Source organism: Dipodomys merriami, unplaced genomic scaffold (assembly GCF_024711535.1).
Source record: "Dipodomys merriami isolate MVZ:Mamm:240054 unplaced genomic scaffold, mDipMer1.0.p SCAF_156, whole genome shotgun sequence".
NCBI classification, from domain to species: domain Eukaryota; kingdom Metazoa; phylum Chordata; class Mammalia; order Rodentia; family Heteromyidae; genus Dipodomys; species Dipodomys merriami.
Genome location: NW_027202893.1, coordinates 1,201,453 through 1,217,968, shown reverse-complemented (window position 1 = coordinate 1,217,968; position 16,516 = coordinate 1,201,453). Strand labels below are relative to the sequence as shown.

General features: G+C 38.8%; 1 protein-coding gene across 4 annotated transcripts in view; it reads left to right on the top strand.

Annotated features, from left to right (window-relative positions):
- LOC138827466 (OTU domain-containing protein 7B) overlaps positions 1 to 16,516 on the top strand; it is a 63,529-nt gene that overhangs the window by 3,852 nt on the left and 43,161 nt on the right. The window contains exon 1 of one of the 4 annotated variants that reach the window (XM_070022975.1): positions 13,623 to 13,689. The exons of the other annotated variants lie outside the window; for them this stretch is intronic. The gene's annotated coding sequence lies outside the window, so the exon portion shown is untranslated. Of the gene's footprint in view, positions 1 to 13,622; positions 13,690 to 16,516 lie in introns of those variants that run through there. 4 annotated transcript variants of the gene reach the window in all.

Below are 16,516 nucleotides of genomic sequence, written 5' to 3'. Positions count from 1 at the left end.
TACATGAGTGACTGGAGAGAATGTGAGTTGGTCAAGTCATGGGTAGCAAGAGGGTGGAGGGGACTCAGAGGCCAGACTTGTGGATGTTGATAGAAGGGTCAATAGAGTCATTGTAGGTCCTTGAACAAAGGGTGGATTTAATGAGAAGTATTGAGCTCTTTGGCTCAGGAACTCAGGGAAAGGAGTCAGGCAGGCACCGGTACATTGTGACTCTTATGCTTCTCCTCTGAAAGGAAACAGCCAGGAGACATAAACTTCTTCCTGGAAGTTTGTGTATTTACAAAACTGAGTTCTGTTTATACCTGTCTCACACTGTATGAACCTGTGGGGAAATTGCAAGACTATGGCTAGGTTCTCCTCAAGTGCTTGTGGTAAGCTAAGGATGGAATTATGTTTCAAGGGCATTCAACTCTGTTACCTCTGCTAATGTAGGGAGCACTGACATAGGAATTTAGAACTTAATGAAATGTTTTTATTTAAAATGCATTTAAAAAATTAGGTTTATTTTAGTATTTAGGGGATCATATTGATCTTAATTTATACTTCTAAGTCAGTATTACCTGCTGGTGAGGAGAATTCACTGATGTCAAAGAGCAATCCATTTTAAAGATTTGGTCTCAGAAATCCACAAAATAATCCATTTGTGAATATTATGACTAGACTAAATTGAGTATATTAATTTAGACTAATTTCAAAGTCTGTAATGGCCTGTCAGGCTGTCTTCCCTATGCCTAAAAATCACTGGCAGATGATGTCTATGTTCAAGCCAAAATGAATCTTCACTCTGAAGGAATCTCCCTGCCTTACACCGCTGAGCTGAATATGAAGCTGGCTTTCTCAAATCTTGGGTTCTGCAGAGGTTCTTCTGTCACCATTACTAAAAAATCTGTCAGAGTTTTCCTCTTAAAGGAAACTTCTTTGAAAATACGGCCAATTAAAAATATGGATGGGAAATGCTCTCATGTAAGAAGTAAACAATCACAAAGCTATCCAGCTATTCTTTCATTGACTTACTTTTCTCCATCTATGTCAACCCACCCCTGCCTCCTTGTAATCATTACAAAACTGTGTTTGTGATGTCATGAGCACAGGTTGTTACATCTTGAGTCAGACTCCATATTATTTTTGAGCTGGAGTTCAGTCGTGGAATAGACAGGAATCTTATGCTGCTAGATTGAGATTATTTTCAACTGAATTAAAAAAAATTGTTTTATCCCTTTATTGCCTCTAAGAAATTATTTTACCTAGGAGAAATTACTAAACTTTTTTTCAGTGAGTTCAGTTCTATGCTAACTTTGTGCCCTTGATGAGTTGACAGTTCAGTGGCAAATAAGAGAGTTGGAAAGAATGGATACCTACTGAGTGTTAGTATGCCAAAAAAAAGTTTAGAATGTGTTGGGCTGGGAATGTGGCTCAGTGGTAGAGTGCTTGCCTAGCAGGCAGGAAGCCCTGGATTCGATTCCTTAGTACCACATAAAAAGAAAAAGCTGGAAGTGGCGCTGTGGCTCAAGTGGTATAAAGCAAAAGAAGCTCAAGAACAATGCCCAGGCCCTGAATTCAAGCCCCAGGACTGGCCAAAAAAAAAAAAAAAAGTTTAGAAAGTGAAAGTATGTTATTAATTACATAGTATAGACTACATGTCAAAGATATTTTGAGAGAACACTCGGGTAGTTACAAATGATGGATGTCACAGATGTAATTCATTTTAATCTTTAAAAAAATAGAGTTGGATGTGAGCACCATCCGTAATCAGTATTGTGGAAGCTAAGATAGGAGGTTAATGAGTTCTAGGCCAGCCTGAGCTACACAGTAAGATCCTGTTGCAAACAGTAAACAACAGAAAATATTAATAGGAACTAGAGATAAGTCAGATAACAAAGTTATCTGGGAGCTGAAAGGTATCAAGCAAAATCCTCGCAATAAGACTGTATCTGAGTGGTCAGTGACTTGACTGACCTGAGAAGCAGTGAAAAGTGAAATTAGGGGGGTTGGTTGGTTTGAGGCTATGTTTATAGAGGAGACTTGAGAAGTCAGGCTTGTAAGTTTATATTTTATAGTATAGGAGAAAGGGAACCCAGAAGGATTTTTTAAAGTAGGATGAGCAATATCATGGCAATAAGACTCTGCTTAGAAGGAAGGGAGATTAGCACCAGGAACGTGTGATGAGGCCTGAGTTGAGTTGTGGAGGGTAAGATAAGGAGTAAAAAAAGTAGAAATGAGATTGTGAAGAAAAGTTAGAATTAGGACTAGATACAAGACATGGAGCTGCTAAATGAAGTGTGGCTATAATATATTAACTGTGAGTGTTGAAGACATTCACTAAAGAAGTTAGGAAGGTTTCCTTATTTTTAAGGAGATTATGAGTTCAATTTAGGATGTATTGGATTTAAAGTGACAATGAAATGTCCAAATGGCTCACAAGCCCAAGCTGAGTATTGTTGGCTCACTGCTGTAATTGTAGCTACTTGGAAGATTGAGAATGGGAGGATCATGGTTCCAGGTCAGTCTTGGCAGAAAAGTCCAACAAGAGTTGGGCTCAGTGGTGTTGCTGAAGTTGGGAAGATAGTGGTTCCAGACCTAGCCTGGGGAAGAAAAGTCCTTGAGACTCCATCTCAACATAAACTAATTGTGGTTGTTCATTCTTGCCATCTTAGCTATGATGAAAAGCATAAAATGGTTATAGGCATGTACCCTGGTGAGATCCTATCTCAAAAATAATCAGTGTAAAAAACGGTTGGAGACATAGCCTGGTGGTAGTTCCACTTAGCAAGTGCAAAGCCCTGAGTTCCCAACTGCAGTACTGCCAAGATACAAAACAAGAAACAAACCCATTAATGCAGTTTTACAGCTTATTGGCATAAATGTAGCAGCTATAGTCAAGATTAAGTTATTCAGCTCTATAAGGGTAGAGTTTAAAGAGAGAGAAGGACAAAGATAGTAGGACTGATAAACCCAAACCATTTGTCTGTTCTCCAGGGATATCTTAATTGCTCTTCTTTTTTCCTATTTCTCTACTTCATACAATAGCTGTTGAATGTTGCTCTCCTATTGTGTAAACTCTTTCCTATGCACTAATGAGATAGAAGTGGATCTAAGTCCCTACTGTTTCTCTAAGGGTCTAATGAGAGGAAATGTATAAATCTGCAGATGGAGTGCAATGTGATGGGAGCTGTAATAGAAGTATTTAGAGAGCCAAAGGTCAGTTCCACCTTGGGCATGCAGAGATTAGACAGAGCTTCCCGGAAGAGATGACACTTACAGTTGAAAGTTAAAAGATGGATACCTTCCACTGGCCTGCCTGAGTTGTGTTTCCTTTTTCTTTTTTTCTGAGTTTTGTCAACATCTTCCCCAGAAAAGGGCTTTGGTTTGGAAGTTCTCCACTTTAGCAGAGCTGCCAATTCTTAATTCTTTCTCAAGTGGGCAAGGGTACATTTTGTTATTGTTTGTGAGTGTTTGGGGGAGGAGAGGGGAAAGAGGAGGCACAGACTAGCTACTTACAGTGAGTCCTTGTCTGAATTCCTGTGTAGCTGGAAGTTTCCTTGGCTTTGTTTGGGGGAAGATGACTTGGTTACACCGGCATTTAAGTTATGTGGGAAGGTGATTCTCTTCTCAGTTATCTGATTTGAGATGGCAATAAATTCTTCCTTCTCATCCAATATCCAGCCCCAGTGTCCCCTGTTCTAAGAGCTTTTTGTACCATTGTGTTGAGGATATGAAGGCTCTTGTTTAATCTAAAACTACACTAGTCAAGTGTTTCCCTAAACTTTAGGGGGACTATCTTCTCCTGACTTGTTTTTATGTTAATCTCTCCTCAGTTCTTCCATGAGAAGAGTTTTTTTTGCATGAGATGTTTTAAATAATCTAATTTTAGGAAAAAAGTCATAAACATTTTAGCACATAACCCAAATTTAAGGAATATACTTGGTATAAAACATAAAATGTTACAGATATAGTTGAAGTCCTGCCCTGCATCAGTTCCCCTTCCTCTTTCTCAGGAAGTAACTACTAGCCTGAATTGGTATGCATCATTCTATAGTTGGTATTTTTTCTGCCTATTTATAAACAATAGAATGATACTCCAGTTAATTTGTAACTTTTTCTCAATGTCTTTCATATGTGTCTATCTATAGAGCTAGTTCATTTAATCTTGAAGGCTATTTTCTTTATTGCTCTCTCTCCTTGCCCTGTTAAATTTTTGTCCCTATCCATAAAGTCTGTGTTTTGTCTTCCACAAAAATTTCCTGATTTGTTTTTCCTCCAAAAGAATATGATCTTTTCTATTGTTTAGTTCTGTCATTTTGTTGGTAGCTGTTGTATGGTATTTGGATATTCTTTTATTTTGGCTTATTTATGCCAGTGATATGCCTCTTCTGACCACTTTGTAAGCTCCTTAAAAACAGATTAGTCTCTTTTATCTTTGTATCCCTGTGGGCCTTGCCATAGTAATTTCCATATATATTTAGTCACATTTAGTGACTACATGCTCAGATTAATAAATATAGCTGTACTTGCCTTTATACTGGTGAGTCCCCCTCACTCCAGAAGGTAAAAGCTTATAAAGAAACATTCAGCACCGAAAATTACAGTAAAATGTCTATAAAGGATGAGAGCATCAAGACTAGCTTCTCGACTGGAAGATGAAAGGATAATTGATAGGTGATATCATCCTGATGGGGAAACTTGTGGGAATTGATCCAGTGGCTTTTGAAGCAGTGTGCTCCTGTGGCCATTTCACTAGCTATCAAATTCTGCTTTTGTCATCAGCGTCTTGATACCTTCGCAGAGTTTGGTATTTTATTTTATATTATTTTTTTGTCACTCGTGGGGCTTGAACTCTGGGCCTGGGCGCTGTCCCTCAGCTCTTCAGCTCAAAGCTGAAGAGCTCAAAGCCACAGCTCCACTTCCGGTTTTCTGAGTGGTTTATTGGAGATAAGAGTCTCTTGGACTTTCCTTCCCCAGGCTGGCTTTGAACCGAGATCCTCAGATTTCAGCCTCCTGAGTAGCTAGGATTACAGGCATGAGCCACAGATGCCAGGCTGGAATTTGATACTTTTAAGAAGTAGTCTGTTTGTTCATTTACTCAGTACTGCTGAGGACCAGAAATTTTGAGGAAGAAAGCCTGTACACACATTGATGCATATGTATATGTACTCAACCCCCCTCCCCTCCCCAGTTCTAGGGCATGAATTCAGGGCCTGAGCACTGTCCCTGATCTGCTTCTGCTCAAGGTTACCTCTCTACCGCTTGAGCTACAGTACCACTTCCAGCCTTTTCTGAGTATTTTATTGGAGTCTTGTAGATTTTTCTGCCTGGGCTGGCTTTGAACTGTGATCCTCAGATCTTAGCTTCCTGAGTATATAGGATTATAAACATGGGCCACTGGTGCTAGGCTGCATATGTTGCTGTTGTCAATTGTGGGGCTTAAACTCAAGACCTGGGCACTGTCCCTGAGCTGCTGCTTATGCTCAAGGTTACCACTCTACCACTTGAGCCACAGTACCATTTCTGGTTTTCTGGTGGTTAATTGGAGATAAGAGTCTTATAGATTTTTCTGCCTAGGCTAGCTTTGATCTGTGATCCTCAGATCTCAGTCTCCTGAGTAGCTAGGATTACAGGTATGAGCCACAGGCACCCAGCAATATATGTACTTTAAACTTCTTTTTTTTTTTTTTTTTTTGAGACAAAGTCTGATTAGCATAGGCTGATCTAAACCTCACAATCTTCCTGCTTCAGCCAGTAAGTGTTGGGATTACAGATAGGTGCCACAACACTTCTGTTTTTTAATTGATGAGACTAGGTTATTTGAAAAGCTTTACAAGCATTTGCTCACAGCTACTCAGGAGGCTGAGATCTGAGAATCACGGTTCAAAGCCAGCCTGGGTAGAAAAGTCCCCTTGAGACTCTTATCTCCAAATAACCACTCAAAAACCAGAAGTGGTACTGTGGTTCATAGTGGTAGAACACTAGCCTTGAGCAAAAGAGCTCAGGAATAGTACTCAGGTCCTGAATTCAAACCTCATGATCAAAACAAAACAAAACAAAAAACACCCTCCAAAAAACCCTCTTCAAAACATAATTCTATAGTATATAGTTCCCAGTATAACATTATTTTGGCTTCATAATAATAGCTCTCCTTACCCCCAAGTAGGAAATTAGATATTAAAATGAACTATATGAAATTGCCATTTTGTAGGTAAAGAGCTATGAAGTATTGGTAATTTTGTATGTTTAAAGCCAGTAAATTAAGTCTTACTTTATTCTTGGGGTTCTGAAGATTGATATCATGGGTGTTTTCTAAGTAGGTAGTTGTAAATCTGTTTATACTTCTAAACTGCATTTCTGAACTTTAATCAATTTTCTTTTACAGTTATGGCTCTTTTTTTTTTTTTTTTTTTTTTGGTGGTATTGAGGATGGAACCAAGCCTTGTGTTTGCTACGCAAGTGTTCTAACTCAAATTTTTGATGGACTGTTTTTATTTTTTATTTATTTTTTGTAGTTGTGGGGCTTGAACTCTGTGCCTGGGTGCTGTTGAGCCACAGTGCCACTTCCGGTGTTCTGGTGGTTTATTGGCGATAAGAGTCTCATGGACTTTCCTGCCAAGGCTGGATTTGAACCGTGATCCTCAGATCTCAGCCTTCCAAGTAGCTAGATTACAGGCGTGAGCCACTGATGTTCGTGGACTGTTTTTATTTTGGAGCACACATTTGGTGTATTTGAGAAGCTTGGACGGGAATGTATAAGAGTGGTTAACCAGAGAAGGCACTGGAAAATAAGCCTGAGAAAAACTTTTACTCTGAATATCTACAGTTCTCTACTATTTCTCTAATAACTATTGAAAGGGAGATTTGAGAGATTTAAAGAGAAATAGAATTTGCTAATTGATTATCATGATTATAATGATTATCATGTAGTTGGTTGAGTTGGTTTTAATGAACTTACATTCCCAGTAAGTAAATAACTTTTTCTTCCTCTTCCCGATCATCCCCATATCTTCTTCTATACTTGGTAAGAGAGATATGATAGGGAAAGTTCTAAGAGAGAATATTGTCTCTGGCCCTTTGCTTGTTTTCAGCTTTTTTGCTGTTGTGGTTTTCAGAAGTGTTCTTAGGGTGAGGGAAGGATACTGAAATCAGGGTAAAGAGCAAAGAAACAATAAATAGCAGGAGTTAGTACATACTATAGAACAACAGGATTGTGGAACAGGATCAGACAAAAAGAAATAGGTATAAACATATAAACATTTAAAGAGGCTGTATTCCCTCTCATCCTTCAGAAGCTAGTTTAGGTTTCTTTGTAAGCCTTGCATTTTAACCATTTCAAAGGAATATCAAGGCTACTTGGGTTTTACATGCACGCACACACACACGCACACACACACACACACACACACACACACACACAGAATGTAGCTTTGAAAGTATTAGTTTTCTTTCTTTTTTTTGTTGGTCATGGGGTTTGAACTCTGGGCCTGGACCCTGTCCCTGAGCTCTTCAGCTCAAGGCTAGCACTCTACCGCTTGAGCCACAGTGCCACTTACTTCCGGTTTTCTGTTGGTTAATTGGAGATAAAAAGAGCCTCATGGACTTTCCTGCCTGGGCTGGCTTTGAACCTCGATCCTCAGATCTCAGCCTTCTGAGTAGCTAGGATTGCAGGTGTGAGCCACTGGCACCCAGCAAAAGTATCAGTTCTATGTTCTAAAATAGTTCTTTGAAAAGTCACCTTTATTTTAAATTGGTCTATTCAGGCCTTTTGATTCAATAGATGACATCAAAGAAAAAGGAGATTTTTTTCTCTGAGGCTTTGGTGTTAATAAATCTTGATATTTGCATGAAAATAGTCTAATGTGAAGAACTGAATCATGCCAATGGGAAACTATGATACCACTAGCAAAATTATATTTTAGGTAGCAAGTTCTCACTCATTTTTATGTGTTTTTATGTGTTTCTTTTGTGAGCATTTCTTTTATCTCTGAATTGAAGACTTCTGTCTGAGTGTTAGACTTTATTTCCTTAAATTTTCCATCAGTACTAAGGGTTAAGATCTTTTGGCATGAATAGACTTGGTTGCTGCTGTTTACTGATCAGAGATAGAGACTTCCTATACCTCTTGTCAGAACTCTGCAAATAGAATTTGAGAGTTAGACTTAAGAGTTGCTACATCCCAGCTTCTTTGGCTGCCTAAAATAAGTTCCTAGCTATTTGGCATAAGGTAACCTCTCATTTCAACAATTAAGTTCCTTCTCGTATCACCTTTGTAATTTTCTTGTCATATACTTGTTCTTGATGAAAAGTAAGATTGCAAGTTCCCCTTGATGTTTGCTGCCTAGTTAAGATCCTCTTCTACCGAACACTTGTGTCCTGGAATCTGAGCAAGATGCACAAGAGATGCTAAGTATAGAAAAATTTTAGTCCTTTGGATATCTTCCATTAGATTACTTATGACATAGTTACATATATATAATGCACATCTAGCAAAAAATATAAAAGACAAATCAGATTATGTAGCGCATAGATAATCATATAGCATTTTAGAATTATAAGGAAATTTACATGTTGTTATCATTTTCTAGGTAAGGAAAAGAAGGACCAGAAAATTTAAATTACTTGTTCAAGATAGTAGTTACCAGCATTTATTCATTCATTCGTTCATTCATTCATTCATTCCTTTCTTTTTAAGATTTGCTCTTTGAAAAGTTAGGCCTCAGATATTGAGTTACAAGTCATCGAGAACTTAATAAATAATTAGTTGCAGGCACTGAATATTTGCTATCAGAGATAAATAGTAATTCTGAGTCATAGGCACTAAATACTACATGCTTATATAGCATTATATACAAGTTTAGAAGGTATCGGTAAGCTATTTCGCTAAGGGGGGAGATTTGAGAGATTTAAAGAGAAATAGAATTTGCTAATTGATTATCATGAGATGGGGATATGTTAAAATAATGTGGACATTTTCAAATGGATTATAACAATGAAGGAGCTGAGTTTGGGTGGTTGGTGGTATCCTTAGACAAGCACTAAATGTAGCTGAATACTTTCTGCTAGTACTTCGTTCTGACTGTTTGACTAAAGTTTGTTTGCATGTACAGTGAGTGAGTAGAGAACTTGGTGTAGAGCCCATTCTTTTGACTTTCCTTCAGGGCTTATTTTTTTTTTAAGCATATCATATTGCTTAGGAGGAGGTGGGTCAATGGGTCAAGTGGTTAAAACAAAACAGATGCCTGGGAAATGGAATGGGAAGTTGAAGACCACATTATGATGAGGTTTAACCACAAGCCCTTTCAGTTCTGCCTAGATTTTCCTTTTTAGACACTAAATATGTATTCTTGTATCTATCAACAAGTAGGCCCAAGTTTCTTAGAGCTATTTTCTGAGTCAGATCTATGAATTCAAGGGAAGTATTTCTGGATTTTGGATTTAAATTAATATTCTCACAGATTCTCAATTTTGAAAATGAAATAGTTTGTCCCTGTGACAATAGTCAGACTGCTTGGGTTAATAAGCCACATGTAAAATCTTCTGGAGTAAAGAGAGGAGAGTTTTGTATCCAAAATTTTCAGGCTTATTTTACCCTGTCAGCAGTTTAGAACAACTTATAGTCATTGTTACCTAAAAAGGTAACAATGTGTAGTTTTACTACTAAGAGATATCTGGGGGATTGAGTAATCTTCTAAAAGTCCTTGGTGGAAGAAGATGGTGGCCAAGACAGGGGTCCTGTGAGTCTGGTTTGCAAAGGACCATTGGAGCATGATGCTACTAGAGGTACATCCTGCCTTCCACATGACTAGAGATGTGCTGCCCTGGTCCTACCCTAGGATTGCAGAAGAATGGGCCATTGCCACACCCAAAAGTATAATATGCATGTAGAAAATTTACTGGGATGGTGTCTGGGTGAACAGACATACTGGGACATAGATGTATATATCAGGAACTGAATGGTCACGTCTCCAAATGTACTTCTTGAAATCTCATGTGTACGCAGCTCTTCAGCTTTGTGACTCATGGTTTTCATCTGGGTGGGGAGACATTCCTCAGCTACCAGCCTGCAGGGCTAAAGTAGTATCCTTATAATGATCTGTACCTAGAACTTGGTGATGATCACACTAAACAACCTTTGGTCAGTGATTCACTATGAGCTCTGAGGAAGCTCCATGGACTTTTGTGCCCTCTAAGACATCTTCATTGCTAGAGGTGTAACCTTAATGAAACCCCAAGTGTAACTAAAAAAATCCCGAAACAACAAACCAAAAAAAACCCTCCTTCTTTGTGTTTTAAAATATCTAGTCAAGGATGTTTAGGATATAGCTTATTCTCACCCTTCCTTTCTTTTTGGGCAAGCTTTTATCTATGGGGTAACAGATAATTCACTAAAATACTACTAGCATTTTCTGAATCAGCTAACATTATGCTCCTACTAAAAGGACCTGTTACTGTTAAGACTAACTATTGCTGGATCCTATAACTAGCAGTAATCATCTTCCAATCCTTATTTTGTCTTGTTCTTTGCTTTGGCTCTTCTGTCCTGACTTTACACATGACTGGGGAGTGAAGTGGAGAAAACTTTACTATTGAATTATAAAGTCCTAAGTGCTCTACATAGCTTTTCATTTAACATGCATAACAATTCCATCTTGTGGAATTAATTCCACTTATGAATTAATTCAACTAAAATATTTATCACTGTTTAGGCAGTATTTAAGGGTGCTAAGGATACTCTAATGAATATTAGATGAAGTCTATGTGGCCAAGGCATAGATAAGTTTAAAAAACACTTTGCCTGAGGTTATAAGCAAAAATGTGATTGAAGCAAGGCACTGGTGGCTCATGCCTTTAATCCTAACTACTTGGGACACTGAGATCTGAGGATCACGGTTTGAAGCCAGCCTAGGCAAAAAAGTCCATTAACCAGTTAACCACCAAAAAAGCCAGAAGTGGAGCTGTGGCTCAAGTGGTAGAGTACTAGCCTTGAGCATGAAAGTTCAGGGACAGTGCCTAGGCCCTGAGTTCAAACTGCAGGAGCAGCATACACACAAGAAGTGATTGAGCCAGCCCTTAGACATAGTTCTGATGATTCCAAAGGCGATGCTTGCAACTACTAGTACAATAATGCTTCCATTTGTATATATTGCATATTCTCTGTGAGCATCTAAATAAGTCATAAAATAGGTAGAACTCTCAATAATTCTCTGCTGGAAAAAAACTCTTTATTCATCCAATAAAAAAATATCTTGGGGTCGGGGAATATGGCTTAGTGGTAGAGTGCGTATCTAGCATACATGAAGCCCTGGGTTTGGTTCCTCCATACCACATAAACAGAAAAACCCAGAAGTGGCTCTGTGGCTCAAAGTGGTAGAGTGCTAGCTTTGAGGGAAAGCTCAGAGATAATGCCCAGGCCCTAAGTTCAAGCCCCAGGACTGCTGGGGGGGCGGGGGGGGGGGGGAGGAAGTCTTAGTGCTGACAAGCCACACCTAATTTTTCTCTCTTTCTACTTCCTCCCTACTTATATCTGGGTACAAACTAGACTGTGTGACCTGCTTTGGCATTTGGATATGTTTGTGTTTGGGGACTGGGAGAATTTTGTTTCCTTGGCTTCCTGAAAGTTCCTTGCCTATTTGCAAGTTCTTTCTTACAGCACAATGAGTAATGTGTTGTTAACACTGTAATATAGTCATGCTTGTAGGCATATTTATTTCTTTTTCCCTAGTTCTCTCTGATGTGTATGTGGTTGGGGTCAAGCTTTCTTTCTGCAGTTTATTCAACTAGAAAATGCTGTTTTTACAGCGGTAGTTTTAGTGTTTGAACTCAGGGTCTTGTACTTGTGAGGCTGGCATCTTACCACTTGAGCCTTACTCCCAGCTCTTTTTGTTTTAGTGACTTTTTTCTCAGATAAGGTTTTGTGTTATTTTTTTCCCAGTATACCTGGACCATGATCTTCCTAATTATGCCTCCCAAATAGCTGAATTATAGCCATTCACCACTATGCAAAGCTCTTTGTTGAGATAGAGTCTTGCTAACTTTTTAGCTGGGTCTTAACCCAAACCTTGATCCCTGATTTTTACCTTCCAAGTGATTGGGATTACAAGCCTGAACCATCATGCCTGGCTAGAAAATGCTTTTTGCATTTAGAGTTATAGGAAAGAACTTTGAAGTTGGGAGAGAGATAAAAATTCATTGTCTTTTGCCTAACTGAAATCAGTTTGTTAGCATTGTAACTTTACTCTTTTGTTTTCAGAGTGTACTTAGGTATTTTAGGTTACGGCCATTATCACTATGTATGGCACGTAGGATGAGTGGTATTTATTCTGGAGTTAGCTGCTTAAAAAGAGGCACGAGGGTTTCTTTTGAGCATTACTTAGTAGAAAGTATGAGATTGAGAGCAAGGAACAGAGTTCTAATGGGAACTGAATTCCAGGTAGGATCAAAGTTGTATTAGAACTACTAGTTATTAAGCTTCTAGTCAACTTAATATTGGAGTTTAGGAGTCTTCTAGTTTATGGAGATTAATTTATAAGATTAATGAGATTATTTATGTGGATTTGTTCAATTTATAAGCAGTATGTTATATTTGATAGGTACATAATAAATGTTAAATCTTCCCTCCCTTCTTTCTTTCTTCCTTCCCTCCTTTCCTTCCCTTCAACAGATCTGGCTATGTGGCCCAGACTGGCCTTGAACTCAAAATCTTTCTATCTTAGGTGCCATAGCACTGGGATTATAGACTTGCCCTTAAGAGCCACAACCGTGCTCTTAGTTAGGACCTGGGTGCTGTCCTTGAGCTTTTTTACTCAAGACTAGTGCTCTACCACTTGAGCCACTTCTGGTGGTTAATTGCAGATAAAGAGTCTCAAGGACTTTTCTTGCACAGTCTGGCTTCAAACTTCTCAACCTTCTGAGTAGCTAGGATTATAGGCATAAACCCTGGCAACTCTTAGTTAAATCTTAAAGAGGTATTTGAATGTTCAGTGCTGTCAGTTTGTCTTCCTAGGACAGCTTCTTCATAATTAAGTATTCTTTCCTTAGAAAAGTATTTACTAAGCATTAAACTGTGGGCAAAGCATTTGGTGAAGGGATTGGGGTAAATAAATTCTGAGATTATGATCTTAACATTTAGATATTGAATCAGTTGAGCCTATCATTTAAGGACATAATTTAAAGGGAAATACGTAATTTTGATTTGCTGCAGTCCTATGTTATTTTAAGTAACTTCTTGACTCCAGTAGAATTGAAAATACTTTCTTTTCAATTCCAGTTAAACTGGATTTGCCTTTTAGTGATTGATATAGTTGCCCATGGTATTTCCTTTTATCTCCTCAGTGAATGTTTAATTTATTTGAAAGTATTTTGTGAATTGCAAAACTAGATAGCTATTGTTATCACTGTTACTAGTACTAAAGATAATAATGGGGTACAACTAATTATTAGAAGGGCTAGTTTGGATATTTGGATTAATTTTGAGGAGAAAGATTCAGAGGACAATGAGGCATTTGCCAAATGACATGTACTAATAGATACTTTGACACTTTGTGCAGAAGGAAGAGAGAAAAGCAGAAACCTTTCATTCTGAATACTTGGCCTCATTTGTTGTGAAGGGCAGCTCTACTGCTTTGACCTACTTCTTGTATGGTTTACCAGAATTTGTCATATGTTTGACCTAAGAGGTCTTGGAAGCATCATCCCAATTTTGGGGTAAGGTTAACCACATTCCTATAGTATGGATATTTCATAATAGAAAGTGAAAATCTGTTGGCTCAGATCAGTATCGGCTTGGCTTCCTATGTAGCAAGAATAAGGAAATAGTGCCTTTGATCAAAATATTTCGTAGGTAGCTGTTTTTTTCAAGCAACTTTATAGTAATCTTCTAATGACTGGCATTCTTAACAGAGGAATATATTTTAAAATCCAAATGAGTAAGTTGCTTAGTAAATTTTGAAGACTGCCCATCCTTTTTTTCTTTTTTCTTTTTTCGTTGGTCATGGGCTTGAACTCTGGGCCTGGGCACTGTCCCTCAGCTCTTCAGCTCAAGGCAAGTGTTCTACCACTTGAGCCAGAGCACCAGTTTCAGTTTTCTGGTGGTTTATTGGAGATAATAGTCTCACAGACATTCCTGTCCAGGCTGGCTTTGAACTGTGATCCTCAGATCTCAGCCTCCCTAGTAGGTAGGATTACAAATGTGAGCCACCAGTGCCCGGCTGCCCATCCTTTTATAACTTCATCTTTTTTTTTTTTAAAGTCTATAGTTCCAAGTAGTTAGTTCCCCCTCTACCTCCCCACCTCACTTCCCCTGCCCTATACCAATACTGGGGCTAGAACTCAGGACCTGGGTTCCATAAGTCAACTTTTTTTGCTCAAGACTACACTTTACCTCTTGAGCCACAGCTCCAATTCTGGTTTTTTGGTGGTTAATTGGGTGCTAGTGGCTCATGCCTGTAATCCTAGCTACTCAGGAGGCTGAGATCTGAGGATCATGGTTCAACAGGCCAGCCTGGGGGCAGGAAAGTCCATGAAACTCTAACCCATCAGAAAACCGGAAGTGGTGCTGTGGTTCAAGTGATAGAGAGCTATCCTTGAGCTGAAGAGCTCAGGGACAGCATACAGGCCCAGAGTTCAAGCCCCACAAAACAGCTTGTGGGGTGGGGGAGGGAGGCGATGAGGGGGAAGGAGGCTGAGATCAGAGGATCGCATGTGGTTCAAAGGCAGCCCAGGAAGGAAAGTTCCAGAGACTCTTATCTCCAATTAACCCTGCAAAGTGGTAGAGCCCTAGCTTTGAGCAAAAGCAGCTCAGGAACAGTGCCCAGTCCTAGAGTCAACCTCCACAACTGACAAAAAAAAAAAAAAAGTCTTACAGACTTTCTTTCCTGGGTTGGCTTTGAACCATGATCCTTTGATTGTGGGTTGGCATGAACCACCACATCCAGGTTATAAGTCTTTCTTGAATAAAGGCAGTTAGCTGATACCTGTGGAGGCATTTGGCACTAAACAATTGAACATGTAGAAAGCAGGAATAAAGACTTGTTGCCTGACACATCCTTTTCATGTGGCAGCCCAGCTTGGCATTAAGAGAGGGGCCTTAATAAGTACTTACTGAATAAGAAGTTGATTTCATTGGGGGGAATTGTAGTGTTCTGGGTGCCACTGTGCTTGCCCTTCTAGAGGAGAGGAGCATTGCTTCTCTTGAATAAATAAACTTGAATAAATATGAATGTGGGGACTGTTGATACTTTCAGGCTTTACCTTTTTTGGCAAAGAGAAATAATATGTTAAAAGCAGATGCTTTATTTCTCCCAGCTTTATGTTTTACCCTTTTCAAACTTTAACTACGGCTATGATTTTCAAATGGTGTATACGAAATATAGATTCAACTGTCAGGAGAAAAGAAAAAGAAAATCTTGTATGATACATAATTTTGTCCTATTATCTACTATAAAGTTTCAGATTTTAGGTTTCCAAATCTGGCGGTGGTTTGATTTTTGACATGCCTTTATGATATTCCTTATAAATGATTTTCTCTCATGATTGTGGCTTGCTCAAATGATTTAATTTAGTAAAAGCACACCTTTTTCTGTGTTCACATCTATAGACGTAAGAGATTTTTTTGTGAGTACATTTACATAGTTGATCATGTGGGAAATGGAGAACTAGTAATATGTGTGCAGTCACAGACTACTAAAATGGGAACCACCAAATTGTGTGTGTGTGTGTGTGTGAGTGTGTATGTGTGTGTGTGAATGTATGTTTGTATTTTGGGGTTTGAACTCAGAGTATTGGGGTTTGAACTCAGAGCCTTGAGTTTGCTTGGCTTCCTCTGTTGTTTGACAATCTACCACGGGAGCCACGCCTCTGGACCTGCTTTTTGCTGGTTATTTTGGAGATGCTCTAGACTTTTCTACACAATATGGCTTTGAACCATGATCCTCCAGTTTCTTGAGTAGTAACATTACAGGTGTGCCACCAGTGGTTGACATGGATAGAATTTTAAGAATTATTCAGCACATGGAGTTTTCATGACCAGAATGATCAGATTTTGCTATAGATCCATAGAGAACTGGTAGGAAACTTGTAGGCAGAGTCAGAATATATAGTTCTTTGCTGTCTATGTATCCTTTAGGTTTTATAAACATCTCTGTGTATATTTCTGTCAGAAAAAAATTAAAGCCTTAAAGAGCAGTTTAGGTGTTTTTTGATCGGGTGTGTATAGCTCAGGCTAGTCTTAATCTTGTAATTCTGCTTTATTTTCCCAAGTGCTGGGATTATAGGTATATACCACCATAGTTAAATTTTTTTTTTATTATGAGGCTATTATTTGTCAAAGCGCTTTAAAAACAAAAACTACAGCAAAAGAAAAACTACTTAATGAACTGGCTATTGTATAACTTTTTTTTGGGGGGGGGGTCCAGTCGTGGGGCCTGAACTCTGGGCCTGGGCGCTGTCCCTCAGCTCTTCAGCTCAAGGCTAGCGTTCTACCACTTGAGCCACAGCGCCACTTCCGGCTTTTTTTCTTTTTGCTTATATGGGG